Genomic DNA, 15,305 nt, shown 5'->3' on the forward strand with positions numbered 1-15,305 from the left:
CAATTACGAGAGAGGTGCCAACAGGCCGGTCGCAAAATACTGGAAAGCGATTGCTTCCCTGTCATTGTATAAGGGACGTGGTTGTAAGAGGACTCCCAGCAGCAGGCCAGTTAGCTCAGCTGGTTAGAGCGTGGTGCTAATAACGCCAAGGTCACAGGTTCGATCCCTGTACTGGCCAGGAACTGCTGTCGTAAAGGGACAAGTCCTTGTGCCGCCTGCGGATGCAATGAAAGTCGACGTAAACTTCCCACTGTTTCGAACCCATGGGTTGACCAACAGTGCCACATCATCTCACAGGTGTATCCCATGACGGCGAAAGCGTCACGTCCAAAGTCCAGCTCCTTCTTACTCTACACTACTACCAACGTAGCCCCATTGAAATGCACACGTCCCTTTCCACGTGACCACGTGGCCTAAAGGACAAGGCGTCTGACTTCGGATCAGAAGATTGAGGGTTCGAATCCCTTCGTGGTTGGACGCCCCCACTTCCGTCGGACTTGCGTATGTGTCTGTTGAGTGAGGACAATCCCAATGAGAGGCTGTGAACATGGACATCAAGCAATGCGACGTTGCTGACTATGGGTAAAAAACTACTAGTGGTCACAGAGATGCAGGAGATTACGCAAGGTGCGTGGTAAAAACTTTGGGAACTTAAAGGAAATATGTGTTTTCCGTGATCAACATTTGTGTCAGAGGGTGTACCTGTAAGAACTGGGCACCCTTGCTCTGCTTATTATGGGCACACAGCAGGAATCCTGGTTTACGTCAGTTCCTTCGAATCAAGGCATTGTGTGTTTCCTGCCATGAAGATTTGGATGCACAGCGTTGACTTTACAATGCTGCGACGACGACTTTCAGGGACAAGACCCATTTTACACCAAAGAAGAAACGGGAATGGAGAATGCGGGCGTCGATCCCGCTGCCTCTCACATGCAAAGCGAGCGCTCTACCATTTGAGCCAATTCCCCTCTGGAGGTGCCACCTGGGGAAGTATTCACCAGGTGCTGAAGATTTCCAATGAAGTTAGTGACTGGTTTTCCCCACTGACATGCTGTGTGTCTCGTGCAGTATTTTCCTGAGAAGTGCCACATCATCTCACAGGTGTATCCCATGACGGCGAAAGCGTCACGTCCAAAGTCCAGCTCCTTCTTGCTCTACACTACTACTACTGTGTGTCTCGTGCAGTATTTTCCTGAGAAATTGGTGGCCACGCCCGTGGGCTCAGAGGATTAAAGCGTGGAGTTAGATTCAGCAACTGTGAGTATTCAAAGTTTTCAAGGAGATGATTATGAAAAGGCAAAAGCTGCCTGAGAACAGAAGGTAAATGTCCTCCAGAAGGTCAGGCATAGTTATGTTCCTCATCAAGAAAGTATGGTGGTGACACGACAAAATATCTTTTTGTAATGGCGTGACGGTGGGACATCAGCCTCTAAACAAACAAAAAGTATATATAAATAGAAGGTAATGGAGAATGCGGGCGTCGATCCCGCTACCTCTCGCATGCTAAGCGAGCACTCTACCATTTGAGCTAATTCCCCTCTTAAAAACAATTACGAGAGAGGTGCTAACAGGTCGCAAAATACTCGAAAGCAATTGCTTCCCTGTCATTGTATAAGGGACGTGGTTGTAAGAGGACTCTTAAAACCAAATTTAACAAAGCCTAGATTTAAATTTACCAACTGCTAACAAGTATTGAGAGATTTCAAGCGAGATGATTATGAAAAGGCAAAAGCTGACAGAGAATAGAAGGTAAATGTCCTTCAAAAGGTCAGGTATAGTTATGTTTCTTAAAAAGAAAGTATCATAGTGATAGAACTAGGCGTGTGTCTGAATAAAAATACATTATTCAGCAAAGCACAAATAGTGGGTTTTTTACAAATATTTGTTACATAGAAATATCTTAAAAATTATCTGTTTTTGGGAAAATAAATGTCAAACACAAGCGCGCAGGTCGTTTACATCACTATCTCAGTCTCTTTCCTGTCACAACCACCTGCTACATGACGCACATTTCCTAATTTGGACATCACTCCCTGAGTCGGGGGTGTTCCCCAGAGATAAAGCTGAGCTACTGAGACATGCAAAGTGCTCCCAAGGGACTCTCCATAACCTGTTGTTCCACTTCTCCTTTCCATAAAGTTAGGTTGTAAAAAATAAGCAATAAATGAAAAGTGCAAAGCAAGAATCACCTTTGAAGTTCTTCCCTACACGTTACACGCTGTGTTGTCTCTGTGTTATGGGTGCATAAATAGGTAGAGGTCTCTCTGCAATGAGGTGATGTGTAAAGTTTTAGCTCAGTAGTCAGCACAGTTGTCTATGATCTGGAGACTCCAGTTTATTCATGAACACTTATTGTAAAACTTTGATTTTCTAAAATTAAAAGCGTAATAAAAATGAAAACAAGAACAGGAATTTTAATCCTCTTTCCACTTTTATTCGATTACAAATACAAATAAAAATAATTTTGCTGCCTCAACAACATGTCACCCAGTGCAGCGGTGTGGCTCACTGATGTTTTTCAATCATGTTTGAACAACAACGGAAGTCTATGGGGTTTGTGTATGTTTTGATAGTTTGTTTATTGGCTTAAATCCAAAGTGGTCTTCGTTTTCTTGTTTTTTAATGAGATGCAGAAATGAAAATAAAAGTCATATTCTCCTCCTTCTTGTTTATAGATACAAAACCAAAATAGACAGTGGCAGAAATGAGAAAACACGAGAAAACAGTTTGTCTTTTTTGCTCTCTCGCTTTTGACTGCAAAACAAAAAAATGAACTTAATAGGCTATTCCGCCTATGGGCGGGATTGTGCCTGATTGGTTGCTGCACTCCGTCAATTGTTCCTGATAGGTTACTGCACGCTGTCAATTATTTTTCTGCTGCGATGCCTTTAAAATAAGAGTTCCCTACTTCCCTGTTTGCCAGCAGGTTGACACCTCATCTAATTATGAAAACTGTATCAATTTTCGAATAAAATAATAAGGTTACCATAAAGCATCATGTCTATTTTCAAAATTCAAAGAGTAAGCTCAGTTTGTCCTCATTAATGCTGTGGACAGTGTAAATAGACAGATAAGAACAGTGGGATGGAAACAAAGGACATACTATCAAAAGCTGTACTTAGAAAACCTGACCTGCACTGTGTCTGAACTCTTCATCAATAGGTCTTTACAGGGCTCTGGGCATGGCATCAAGGTGTGTGAGCTGTGGTGTTGAAAAATAATGTTTTATGGTCTGTAATATTGGAAAGCTTTCAACATTTTTTAATATTATTAAAAAATGATAAGTGTGGTTTTACACATCAAATTTCTTTGCCCCGCCACATAATTATGGCATCGCTCACCCAAATGTGCCTTCTTCCTCAGAAATTTCATAATATAGGCTATTTGGTCTAAAGACTGATTTTCCACTGTGCTATATACTGGGTGAACACTGTGTTAGGGGTTGACTGTTTGCCTTTGGAAGACTGAAACATTGTCATATTTACAGCACAGCTACTCTCCAAATTCTAGGGAGATCTAATGTCTTTCTTCTTCCTAGTATTGTATATACTCCAGTGTGTATAATAACAGACAACAAACACTTCCATTATGTCACGCAAATGAAGAGGGTCCATACAAATTTTACTTTCACATACATACTCTGCCTCAAAGTATGTATGTGAGAGTAAATCTGCCCCAAATGCAGGGATGAAGCTTTCCCAGATGGCCTCTTTGAAATAACAGAAATGGAGGAGGTGGTCAATGCTTTGAGGGACACAATCAGAAATTAAGGAGGCCTTATGCCAAGGTAGTCTTTTGTTATTTATTCACTTTTAAACTTTTGTTGTTCGTTGTTAGGCTCAGTTTGTTGATGTTATACTTTATATGTGGAGAATTTTGTTTGCGTCGCCCAGATGTGAGCATACTGTTGGACAATGCTGTAAATAATCAGCCAGAACATTTTAAATATGGGTTGAAAGGACTGATTGACATCACAAGTAGACATTCTCAGTGTTGACAGCTCATTTTTCATTTATTTTATTATTATCATTATTATTATTATTAGTATTAGTATTAGTATTTATTTATTTATTGTATTCTCTACAGCCCTGCAGGTCTTGAAGACCTTCCCTTTTGGCTTCCAAGTCAGTGTTCTGCAGCCATAGCTTGTTCATTTATGTTAATTAATGGTATTGTTATGACATTTTATTTATGCCATATAAAGTATGTATGTGAAAGTAAAGTATGTATGTGCTATGTTGAAAAATTGTTCAAATTTTGACAAACAGTCAACTCCTAATACAGTGTTCACACAGTATATAGCACAGTGGAAAATTAGTCTTTAGACCAAATAGCCTACATTATGAAATTTCTGAGGAAGAAAGAACATTTGGGTGAGCGATGCCATAATTATGTGGCGGGGCAAAGAAATTTGATGTGTAAAACCACACTCATCATTTTTAAATTATACAAAAAATGTTGAAAGCTTTCCAGTATTACAGACCATAAAATGCTATTTTTCAACACTATAGCTTGCACACCTTGATGCCCAGAGCTCTGTGTAGTCCTAATGATGAAGAGTTCACACACAGTGCTGGTCAGGATTTGTAAGTACAGTTCTTGACATTATGTCCTTTACTTCCATCCCACTGTTCTTAACTGTCTATTTACACTGTCCACAGCATTAATGAGGACAAACTTATTCTTTGAACTTTGAAAACAGACATGATGCTTTATGGTAACTCAACTTTAATTTATTTGAAGATTGATGCATTTTTCATAATCAGATGAGGTGTCAACCTGCTGGCAAAGAGGGAAGCAGGTGGCATTTTAAAGGTGGCACAGTAGAAAAATAATTGACAGTGTGCAGTAACCAATCAGGAGCAACCCTGCCCACAGGTGGAATAGCTTATTAAGTTTGTTTTTTTTGTTTTGCAGTCAAAAAAAGAGAAAACAAAAAAACAAACTGTTTTTCCACTGTCTATTTTGGGTTTATACCTATAAACAAGACGAGAAGAATTCGACTATTTGTTTCTGCATCTTGTTAAAAAACAAGACAACAAAAATACAATTTGTTTTCTCGTTTCTGCCACTTCGGATTTAATCCAATAAACAAAATATCAAAACATAACAAACTCAGACCCTACAGCACAGAGGAATAAGATATATCAGGTTTTGGATACACACACAATGCTTGTTAGTAGATCAGCTCGTTGTTTGTTTGGATCTAAACATGAGATTTGTTGACAAGAAGAAAAATACAGAAGATCACTGTGTTACACTGTGTTTTACTGGTTGCTGTCGTGGCTGTGATTATGACAGGTTGTCAGGATGGAAGAAGATATTTTACTTTAAGTGGCTGTAATTGATATTGTTTTTAATAATATATGAGCTGTCAGTGTGTAATGTGTTGGGCGTGGCTCATGTGACTTACGGAGCTTTATAGCTCAAACAGTTGCTTATTTCCAGCAGTTACGGAGCAACATTATCATTCATCTGGAGTGTTTCCGTCCACCTGGTGATTGTAAGTCCAACATTCACTCTATTTAAGCTCTGGTTTTGCTCTCTACCAACTCCTGTTGGAAATATCTGGCTCTTTAGCTGCTAAATGCTTCACTATGTTCACCAGCTAGTCTACAGCTAACTGCGTCTGTTTGCCATTTGGTGCTGAGCAGGTAGTGTACAGTGGCTTTTTAGAGCTTTTTTTCTGAAAACAGCTGCCTGCTGTGGCCAAAAACAACGCTATGAGAGCGCTGAAAGTGAACCAAAACAGTAAAGTTGCAGCCAGGCAGCTGAACAAGGAGCTGAACTCGCTATAAACCTCCGTAAAGCCGAGGGGAGCTGCAGAGTCACTGATAATTCTCTGCAGGTTCATCACTACGAGCCACAGCTTTCTTTGACTATGGCAAAGCTTTAGCTCTGGTGATGACTGTGGCTGTTATGATGGCCAAGGCTGGAGCAGTCTAGGGGGGAGAGTGCACAAGTATAGTGAGGAATCACAAAAGTAGTTCAAAACATTTTCCACTGTGACTGTCTGGGGACTCTGCACTGATGACATCCATCATCAGGGGTTATTTCCTCAGACTTGACAAAGCTACAGAAGACATTCAACTATTTTCACAGTTGTAGTAAACATGACAAGTAAACTGATCTCGATGTGCAACATTGGTGGAGATCAAATGGAGATTTGAACAGAATAAGAGAAATATAAAGAAGATTCAGAGGGAGGGTCGAGTGGTGTTAAGTGCTGAATCAACTCACTATAAAGTACCCTGAAACATTTACATCTGTAACAGAAGTGAGAATCATTACTTGTTTGCTGGTTTTAACTGCTGGTCGCCTCTAAAGCTGCCAAAGTAGTACATTACACTTCCTGCCTCAGTAATGTAAGCTGCAGCTGTAATTCAGATACTTCATTGGCCTCCATTCATCAAGCTATCATTGAAAGTGAAGCCACACTTTGGACTTGATGCTGACACTTACCATGGCAAGGTCTGATTCATACATGAATGAAACGTGTGTGAACCTAAAATTATAAATCAAAGGCATGATTACTGAGTCTATAAGATTTATCCTGCACAAAGCCAACAGCTCCAGTTGATCCAATTATGCTTTGTGTCTTCATACTGAGCTGATGCATTTTTAGTGGGAAACATTTTTTCCAACATTTATGGAGAGGGTGGTGTGATTTGGTACTTTGGTACCGGTGGCGAAGAAAAAAAACAGAAAAAGTGTTAAGTTGGTTTAGTTGGTAAGAGCTGATTCATTGTATTGGGTTCATACATAGTTGTTAATTTGCAAAAATTCTTAATAAATTAGATTATTGACAAATCTTAAACTAACTGAAAATACTTAGTTTTCAGCGTGTAGTTTTGTGTGTCAAACAGTGTATTAGCATATTAGCTTTTTGTCTTAAAAACTCTGTAATCAGCATATTTCCCAAATACTACCAAATCACATAACCCTTTCAAAGAAATGTCCTAAGAATTAATAGTTACAGAGAGGAAATTACTGAAAAAACCTAATATGCTAATACATTGTTTGACACACAAAGCTACACACTGAAAACTAAGTATTTTCTGTCGAAGAATTGTCAATAATATAATTTATTAAGAATTTTTGCAAATTAACAACTATGTATGAACCCAAATATACTGATATACTTACCAACCAAACCAACTTTTTTCTCATAATTTGTACCAAATTGCACCAGCCTTTATGTAAAATGTCCTAAAAATTAACTGTTAAATACCTGCAAATTTCCAGGAAATTAGTATAAAATGAAGGGACCTGTAAAATAAAACATCAACATTTTCAGCTGCTCTCAGATATATAACATCAGGTATAGTAATATATGTCCCAGTGATATCTGTTTTTTTTGTAATAGTAACTCTTGACATTCTTTATAATGTAATAAATTCACAGTGTGAGTATGAGGAGAAACACAGTAAGGCTAAATCTGTAGCCTACAGTGACAATATTGCAGCTGTATACTTTGTGTAATGACAGTGATCAATCTCTTTACATAGCGATTATGTTGATGGATTTTGTTATTAAAGCATATTTTGTAAAGCCCTAATGAGATTTGTAATCAAATGAGCACTGGCCTTATTTAACAGGCTCCACATCAATAATTTATCACAGCATCTCAACATCAAACAGCTCTTTGCGCTGGTGTTGGTAATTCTAACCTCCACTCCCCCCTTATTCCCTCCTCTCTCTCCCTCTCTCTCCCTCCCTCCCTCCTTCTTCCAGCCTTGTCACGACCAGTTATTTCCTTCTCAGAAGATGAAAAATAACATCAGCAATATTTTCCAAGGCTGTGATCAAGCAGCGACCTTCCGGAAAATTTTCCCAGCCCCTGTGTTTTCCACTTGCTCTCAGGCTAAACTGTTTGTCCGTTTTCCTGCTTGTTATAAATCCATTAGCGGACGTCGGGGTGCTCGGAGTTCACAACACTCAGATGCTTCTGATGGGTCTCACGTCCACGTCTGCCAATCTCCACTCATCCAGACACTTTGATTACTCAGAGAAATGAAGAACTGCAACTCTGTAGTCAACAGTCTACAGCCTCGCTAGCGGCCCTGTGAGGCTGTGACGCTGATTACACACCGGGATGCAACATTGTTGGATGGATGCAATATGGAAAGATAACTTCCGCATCCTAACTTCTGAAGTTTTTCATTAGGATAGCAGCAGAGGAATGGCCATGTTGTTACCTACATCCTAAGGGTTCATCCTCTATGGCGGCAATTTTATTCCAATATTGGACAACACATATCTGAGGTTTGTTCTCACAAGTGTTCGAAGTAAGACTCAATAAATTCTCTTAACTGCCGAATTTGACATAAATCATTCGTTTCAGCCTGATGAATGTCACCTGTTCATGAGGAGGCGAGATGTGATCATCAGCATAATCCATGCCCACAAAGTTGACATAAATGGCTCCATGTTCTGCTCCGTTTTTGGGCGAGTTGCATTCACAGAAATGTTACCAAAGAGTAAAAACACTGCAGAGCTTCCAGTCCTGCTGTCAGAAATCAGCAGACGAGAAACAAATTCAGTAGTGTCACTAGTAGGAGACCAGAAACAATTAGAAAATATGAATCCATCAGAGCAGCGCTCTACTGTGACAGGAACGGAGGGGATGCTTTGACATGAAGTTAGATGCTAAAAAAACGTCTTCCTAAAGCAAAGTGCTCCATGACTAATATGGGAGGAGGTCATGTGACAGTCACAGGGATATTAGAGGAGAGAATATTATAGCCTACAGTAGGTGATGTTACACTGTCAGCTGCAGCACAGCATGATACAGAAAGCTGCAGAAACACCCTGAGGCTGCTATCAAAGTGAGAGAAGATTCCTGGCAACTACTGAAATGTAGAAGTTGATGCGCCAATATATGCCAATAAAAATCATAAAATATAAAAGCCTTTCGGTAAATTGGCAGCTGTAGTGATGATGATGATATTGTGAACAGAATATTAATTTTTGCAATTTTGTTTTAGTAGTAGTTTTAGTTGATTTCAGTGTCATATTTAAACAGTTAGAGACATTATAATTTTAAGTCAAATGAGTGTTTCTCTACTGTAAAGAATCTGTTCATCTCTCCTGCAAAACGTCTGGACTCATAAATTTCATTCGTACTTCAGAGAAAATTGTAAGTAGGAGAAAATTGACGAATGCCATAAATTTTCTTAAATCACCCATACGTGCCTGTTAAGAATGAATCTGTTCGTAAGAGTGGTTCTTTCATGAGGTCCATTGTTTTTATCTTTTAAGATGATCACGTACACGTCGGACCCTGAACAATCATAGTTTGCCATCTTTCAACACTTGTGTGATATACATACTGTTGGTCTGACTCAGACACCCAACAACACCGACATCATCCTTCTTTTGCTTTGCCATGTTTACAGTTGCACAGTGATGCTTTCAGTGCTTTCAGTGGATAGAAGTCACTGATCATATCACAGAAGTTGTAACACCAGATGAAAGAAAGCAAAAAGTTCTGACAATAATCTTTTTGTCGGGTTGTCTTCCACTATAGCGAGGTTTCCATACAAATTAATACAGAAATTCTAATCAAAAGTCCAGAAAATAGACAAAATGCATGTTTCCACCCACAGACATTATGCAAATATTAGGAGCATTAAGAGTTGGTTCAAGATAAACAGCTGGTGGCACAAATTTTTCAGTCATGATGGAAATATGACATTTCTGTTTGTCACAGTCTCCTCATCGCTTCACACAGATCTGATGTTTTCATCTGCAGATACTTTTTGTCTCTTCAGTTTATTAGGGAAGCTGTGTGGTGGTGATATAGTCATGCAACAGTCATTTATAAACATTTATCATCATCATCATCAAGGTCCATGTGGTTTTCTTTTCACTTACTGAGAATTTTGTGAATGTATCTTGACCTGTGGGTTAAAACTCTTTCATCAACATTGTGGCATCTAAAATAAACCTGAAACATCATCATCATGCAAAAATTAACAGCTGCTGTCTGTTGTTTCTGAATCACGGCAGTTTTGGATATAAATCAACTTGTGACACTTTTTTTTCCAAATCTTTTCGTTGATTTTTTTGAGTCTTCCAACAGTCAGTACAGTACAAACAGTACAAAACAGAACAGAAGTTGCAAAGAACTTGTTTTTTTGACCAAAAACACTGTGATCCTTCGATAATACAGTTGGTTTAGGCAGAATATTGCGCCTTACTTAAGCTTGTAATAAATGATTAATGTCTTTCTAAACAGCTGTGTAATAAAGCAGCTAATGTACAGCAGGCAGGTCATTACTGCAAAATCAGTCCCTTCAGGCCTCATGTTGGGTACTGAATCAACACGTCTGGCTCTATTTAACTATAATGACCAGCGTGCTGCATATTCCCCATTACATTACAATATAAAAGAGATAGCATTCACCCTCAGTCCAGTAACAGCTGAGGAACAACACTCTTTTATTTGGTTATATATGTGGTATTTTTTGTCTTTATTGAATAAGTGACATTAGAGAGTGACTGGACTGACAGAGGCTGACTAGTTGCTGAGTATACACTGTTCATTGATGTTAATATGCTACAGTGTAGCACACTGTACAAGTTGGGTGGATATTGCATCTGCTGTTTTATTAGATTTTAACTAAGTTCAGGAGCAGGACCACATCTCAGACGCTCCTCTTCCTGTGGTACGTGTATAGAAGTAGCTGCTGACACCATCTGTATCAGAGGAGAAACTTGACTGACTGTCATGGTGATGCATTCATATCCTGGTAAAAAGCTGTGGCACCAAATATTTAACAGTCAGCTGCTGAATTATTCATGAGCTATGTTGTCAGAAAAATCAAACTAAAGCAGGTGTGATGACATGGAAATGATAATGTTTTAGCTTCGGCATTTGAATATATGTTCAGCAGCTGAATCAAAAGACTAAAATTATTTGCCTACATTCCTTCTTAGAAGCACCACAACATTCAGGATTGATAGAGACACCTTGAAACTACTGAAGCTGGATTTACTTTTGTCAGCTCAGTACTTAAGACGTACCACAACATCTTGACCCGAGTGTGACCATGTAAGAGAAACAATAACAGAAAAGTTAAAAAAAAGAGCTTGTGACAGAAATATCTGATCTGCAGACGTACAAGTAAGTTAAATTATTGAGCCTGACAGCACAGAGACAATCGGGTGACTTTAGTAAAGTAGCAGCCTCACAGAAGCTTTTAGACTCAGACTGTTTCTAACATCTCCTCTGCATTAAGGACTTGGAGATCTGGCTTTAAACCACAGCAGGGTTCAGAGAAGCACACACGAACCAAAGTTCAGCCTGACAGCACTGGGCCGACCCAGTAATGTACGGCAGCAGTTACTTAAAACACTCAAGCTGTGATACATTTTGCTGCATCAGGACTGTTGAAAGGGCTCAGGGTCAAACTCTGCATGTTCATTTTATGAATCATGTCTGCAGAGGTTGAAAGAAACTAAGTACATTTAATCAAATACTGCACTTAAGTACAATTTTGAGAAGTCTCACATGCTTTCATTTCAATAAATGTTCAAATGATCCAATATTTCACCAAAAATCAAAGATTAGAGAAAAAGTCCAAAAACTGAAAACAGTTTTGTGTGTCAGAACTTTGTTTTTTCTTCTTTCCTCTCCCATTAATCATCTCACGACCCCTCAGATTTATCTGGTGACCCTTTAGAGGGGCCTGACCCCTAGGTTGGGAACCACTGGACTAAACTAGCTAACTGTATATAAAGTAGTGTAAACTAGCTCCACCTCCAGCAGCTACAACAGTAACATGCTGCTCTAACACTGATGCTTCACTATTAATAATCTAATGATGTCATATATAATAATATATCAGTCAGAGGGACCAAAATACTACTTTTACTGCAATACTTTAACTACATCAAGCTCATAATACTTTTACTGTAGTAGGATTTTTCATGCAGGACTTTTACTAGTAATGGAGAATTTTTACATCGCTGTGTTGGTGCTTTTACTCAAGCAAATGATCCAATAAGTTCTCCAAATTAAACGACCATATGCACTCCAGAGCATTTTCAGAGTGACACATTTTCTAATCAGATGCCTCTATCGGCAGTAATTGGCAGGAAGTCATCATTTGTGTCTGCCTTCCAAAATCTTTACACATCTGTCCAAAAACAAATAATGTTCTATGGTGTGACAATGTTGTGGTTAAGGTCTGGTTAGGTTTAGGGAAGACTGTGGTTTGCGTTAAAATGATCACTTGAAACATGGTGTGGGTTAAAGTTACTACATCCTTAAAGTTAGGCAACCTTTGTTGTCATGGGAACAGTAAACACCACAACAATTGTAATTAATTTTCAAAAGACTTGGTTGGAAACGTGACACTCGTGGTAGGAAACGGGAAACGAACAGCAGTCTCCTGCGGCTAAGTCCACATTTTACAAGTTAGGATCTAACCAGCCAGCAGGAAACACGCTGATGTCCTTTGAAAGAGCAACAGTCAATGGGGAAACTCCAACACTCGGCCAGCTGATCAATAGTGAAACTTCATTACTCACTCAGTCACTCACTCATGGACAGCTGCTGTTAGAGGGCTGGTCCGTGGCCAACAAGACCAAGTAAAAATAATATAATGTGACATGACCACACAGAGAAAGCAAAAAATATCAACCGCTTGAAACTGCCCTTAAATCTTTTCTTTATAGTGTTTTTTTTTGTGTGTGTGTATTCATTTGATGACTGAAGAGAGCACACTGAAAATCTTTATAACTTTATAATGACACAGCTGTCATGTCTTACATGCCCCTTTAATTTAAGGCTGTCAGTCTGAAATTAAAGGGGCAAGTGATCAGACTTCTATCAGCTGCTGTTGTAGACGAGTGGGAAGCATCAACAAGCCTGTACTGACATTATTCTCATGATCTGGAAACATTTCAGTGACTGTACCCGTTCAGTTAGCCGAGTGTATGTTTATTGATATCAGTGTTAATCAAAACATTCCCTCAGTTCAAAACAATAACGACGACTTGTACAGTTCCTAATAATGCAAACATTCATTCATTCATATTTGAGAGATACAGTATGTTCATATTGTTTTTGTGTTTCCCGGTGTGACATTACAAAAATAAAGTAAAAATTACCAGCTCTGCAGAGGGTGTGAATGTTGAAATTGTTGGTTTAGTTACAGATATGCCCGGACACAGTCCCCTAATTTGACGTAGTAATGTCCTAACAGAGTATACCGCCCCCTTAAATATGTGCACTGTATTAAATATGAGCACCTCCACAGCACCTCCATGAGGGGGAGATAGGGCTCTACTGCATGATTTACAGTTAAAAACTCCTGATTTATCTTCTACTGGTCCTTTATGCAGCCCCTCAGTTCAGCCTCTGTCTGAAACAGGCTGTTTTAGCTCCTGTCTCTTTAAGGCCCGCCTCCTGATGAGCCCACTCTGTTCTGATTGGTCAGCTTCAGGAAGCTTCCTCCGACTCCGGAGGCTACGTAAACAAACTGTAGTAGCAGGATTTCACTTCTTTTCCTTCTTTACTCCAAATAGAAACGTACATGTTGAATCAGATCTGAAATATGCGAGTGGACAACGCAAACAACATATAGAACAACTTTAGCAATAAATGCTGCAGAGCGGACGGTCGTTTGTGAGCAAGTTCAAACAATCTGATGTCGTCACAAGGAGGAAGTAAAGGGAAACTTTGCATATGAAGCATTTAGAGCAGGTCAAAGCCCTGACTTTTGACTTGCAGGGAGCATTTTTACATACGTTCACCTCAAGTTTGGGAACTTTGACCATATTTAACATCCAACATCATAACAGTATAAAAATAACAGAAAAAAAACACAAAAAGAATAGTATATCACATTTAAAAAAAACATGGATTATGGCTATAAATTCTGCCAGCAGCAGCAGAACTGTGGTCCTGTAATTTTGAATTCTGGTGAGAACATGAAAGAGGAAAATGTGGGGATCTGTGTTTCAGTACGGGGCCTCGGAGATTCAGACAACCTTGTGGGTACAGCAGAGGACATGTTACTGCGGGTTGGCAGAGTAGTTGAAAAGTCTTGTTCCCATCTCAACCAAACTGTCCTGTTGTGTCCTTTAAGACTGCATGAGGGGGTTTTATTTCAGATATCCAACAACTTCAGAGGATGTTGTAGAAACATGTTTTGATAGAGACTTCTTTGGAAATCTTTTTTTTTAACTTTTTTCTAGTCCAGTCTTTCAAGACAATGCAGTCTCTCTCCAGCAAAACTAAAATAAAAAATGAGTTGCTTGGGGATTTGTTGACGCTTGTTGATGCAGAACAATAAAGAAGGGACAGAAGTGAAAATAAGGGACAGATACGAGCAACATACAGTCATACACTGAATATGTTTTAGATTTGTTTTTATTCCATCATCTCATCCTGCTTCTCTTCCTCTAAACCATCACTTTAATTGGCTTTTTCTTCCTGAGAATGAAACATACTAAAAGGCATAAATGCGTGGACACACAGGGACACATTATCTACTGCTATACACTCCGTGGTTATACGCACATATAACTGTACCTGAGGGAATATGCAATAAGTGAAATGAGTCCCTGGAGACACACTTAAAGCTGGTTTAATAATCCAGAACCTTTGTGCGAACAGATATTCATTTGCAATATTTCCATATGACATACAGTTCATGCACACCTACTACGTGTGCAAAGTACTGCACATTATAATAGACTCTTTCTTTTTATAGATACATTACGGTCAAAAAGCAAAATCTGCTTTCCAGATCAAATTCAGTAACAACAGAAAAGATCTGAGTAAGTTTTTTGAGTTTAATACCAAAATGATTCAACGGATCATCTTAGTTTATTGATGGAATATTAATTAGTGTTGATAGGACATGTTTATTTGCTCCTGCAGAATTCAAAATAATACACACATGGATTACCTTCTGGTCTTTCCTGCACATCTGGCTCACCCAGCAACATGAAGCAGCACTGTGTGAATTCTTTCTCTTTCTTGAAATAACATAACATCTTCGCAAATCATTAGTTAATGATTTATTAAAACATGCTGATCATGATTTCCCTTCTAGACAATAGCCAGTAGCGACAAAAATAAAGTCAGTACAGCCAACAACTAACAATAAAACTAACTATGAGTTTGAAGCCTGCATCCCACATTCAAAAATGTCAATGGTGATCATCATTGGAATTTGTAAAAGCCATTTATTTAACATTTGTTTTGTTCAACAGTATCCAAACACACGCTCTCACCAAAGAAAAAAAAAACAGAGGTCAAACCTAGCTTATGGGCCGAGCTGTACTAT

The 15,305-nt window shown here is 38.9% G+C and overlaps 2 non-coding genes across 2 annotated transcripts; both read left to right on the forward strand.

Annotated features, from left to right (window-relative positions):
* Positions 1-104: 104 nt before the first annotated feature.
* On the forward strand, positions 105-178 carry trnai-aau (transfer RNA isoleucine (anticodon AAU)). The gene has a single exon. It is a non-coding gene; the product is annotated as a tRNA-Ile (tRNA).
* A 224-nt stretch (positions 179-402) lies between these two features.
* Positions 403-475, forward strand: trnar-ucg (transfer RNA arginine (anticodon UCG)). Its single transcript has one exon. It is a non-coding gene; the product is annotated as a tRNA-Arg (tRNA).
* The last annotated feature ends 14,830 nt before the right edge of the window (positions 476-15,305 follow it).

This window comes from Thunnus thynnus, chromosome 7 (genome assembly GCF_963924715.1).
Source record: "Thunnus thynnus chromosome 7, fThuThy2.1, whole genome shotgun sequence".
Lineage (NCBI taxonomy): Eukaryota > Metazoa > Chordata > Actinopteri > Scombriformes > Scombridae > Thunnus > Thunnus thynnus.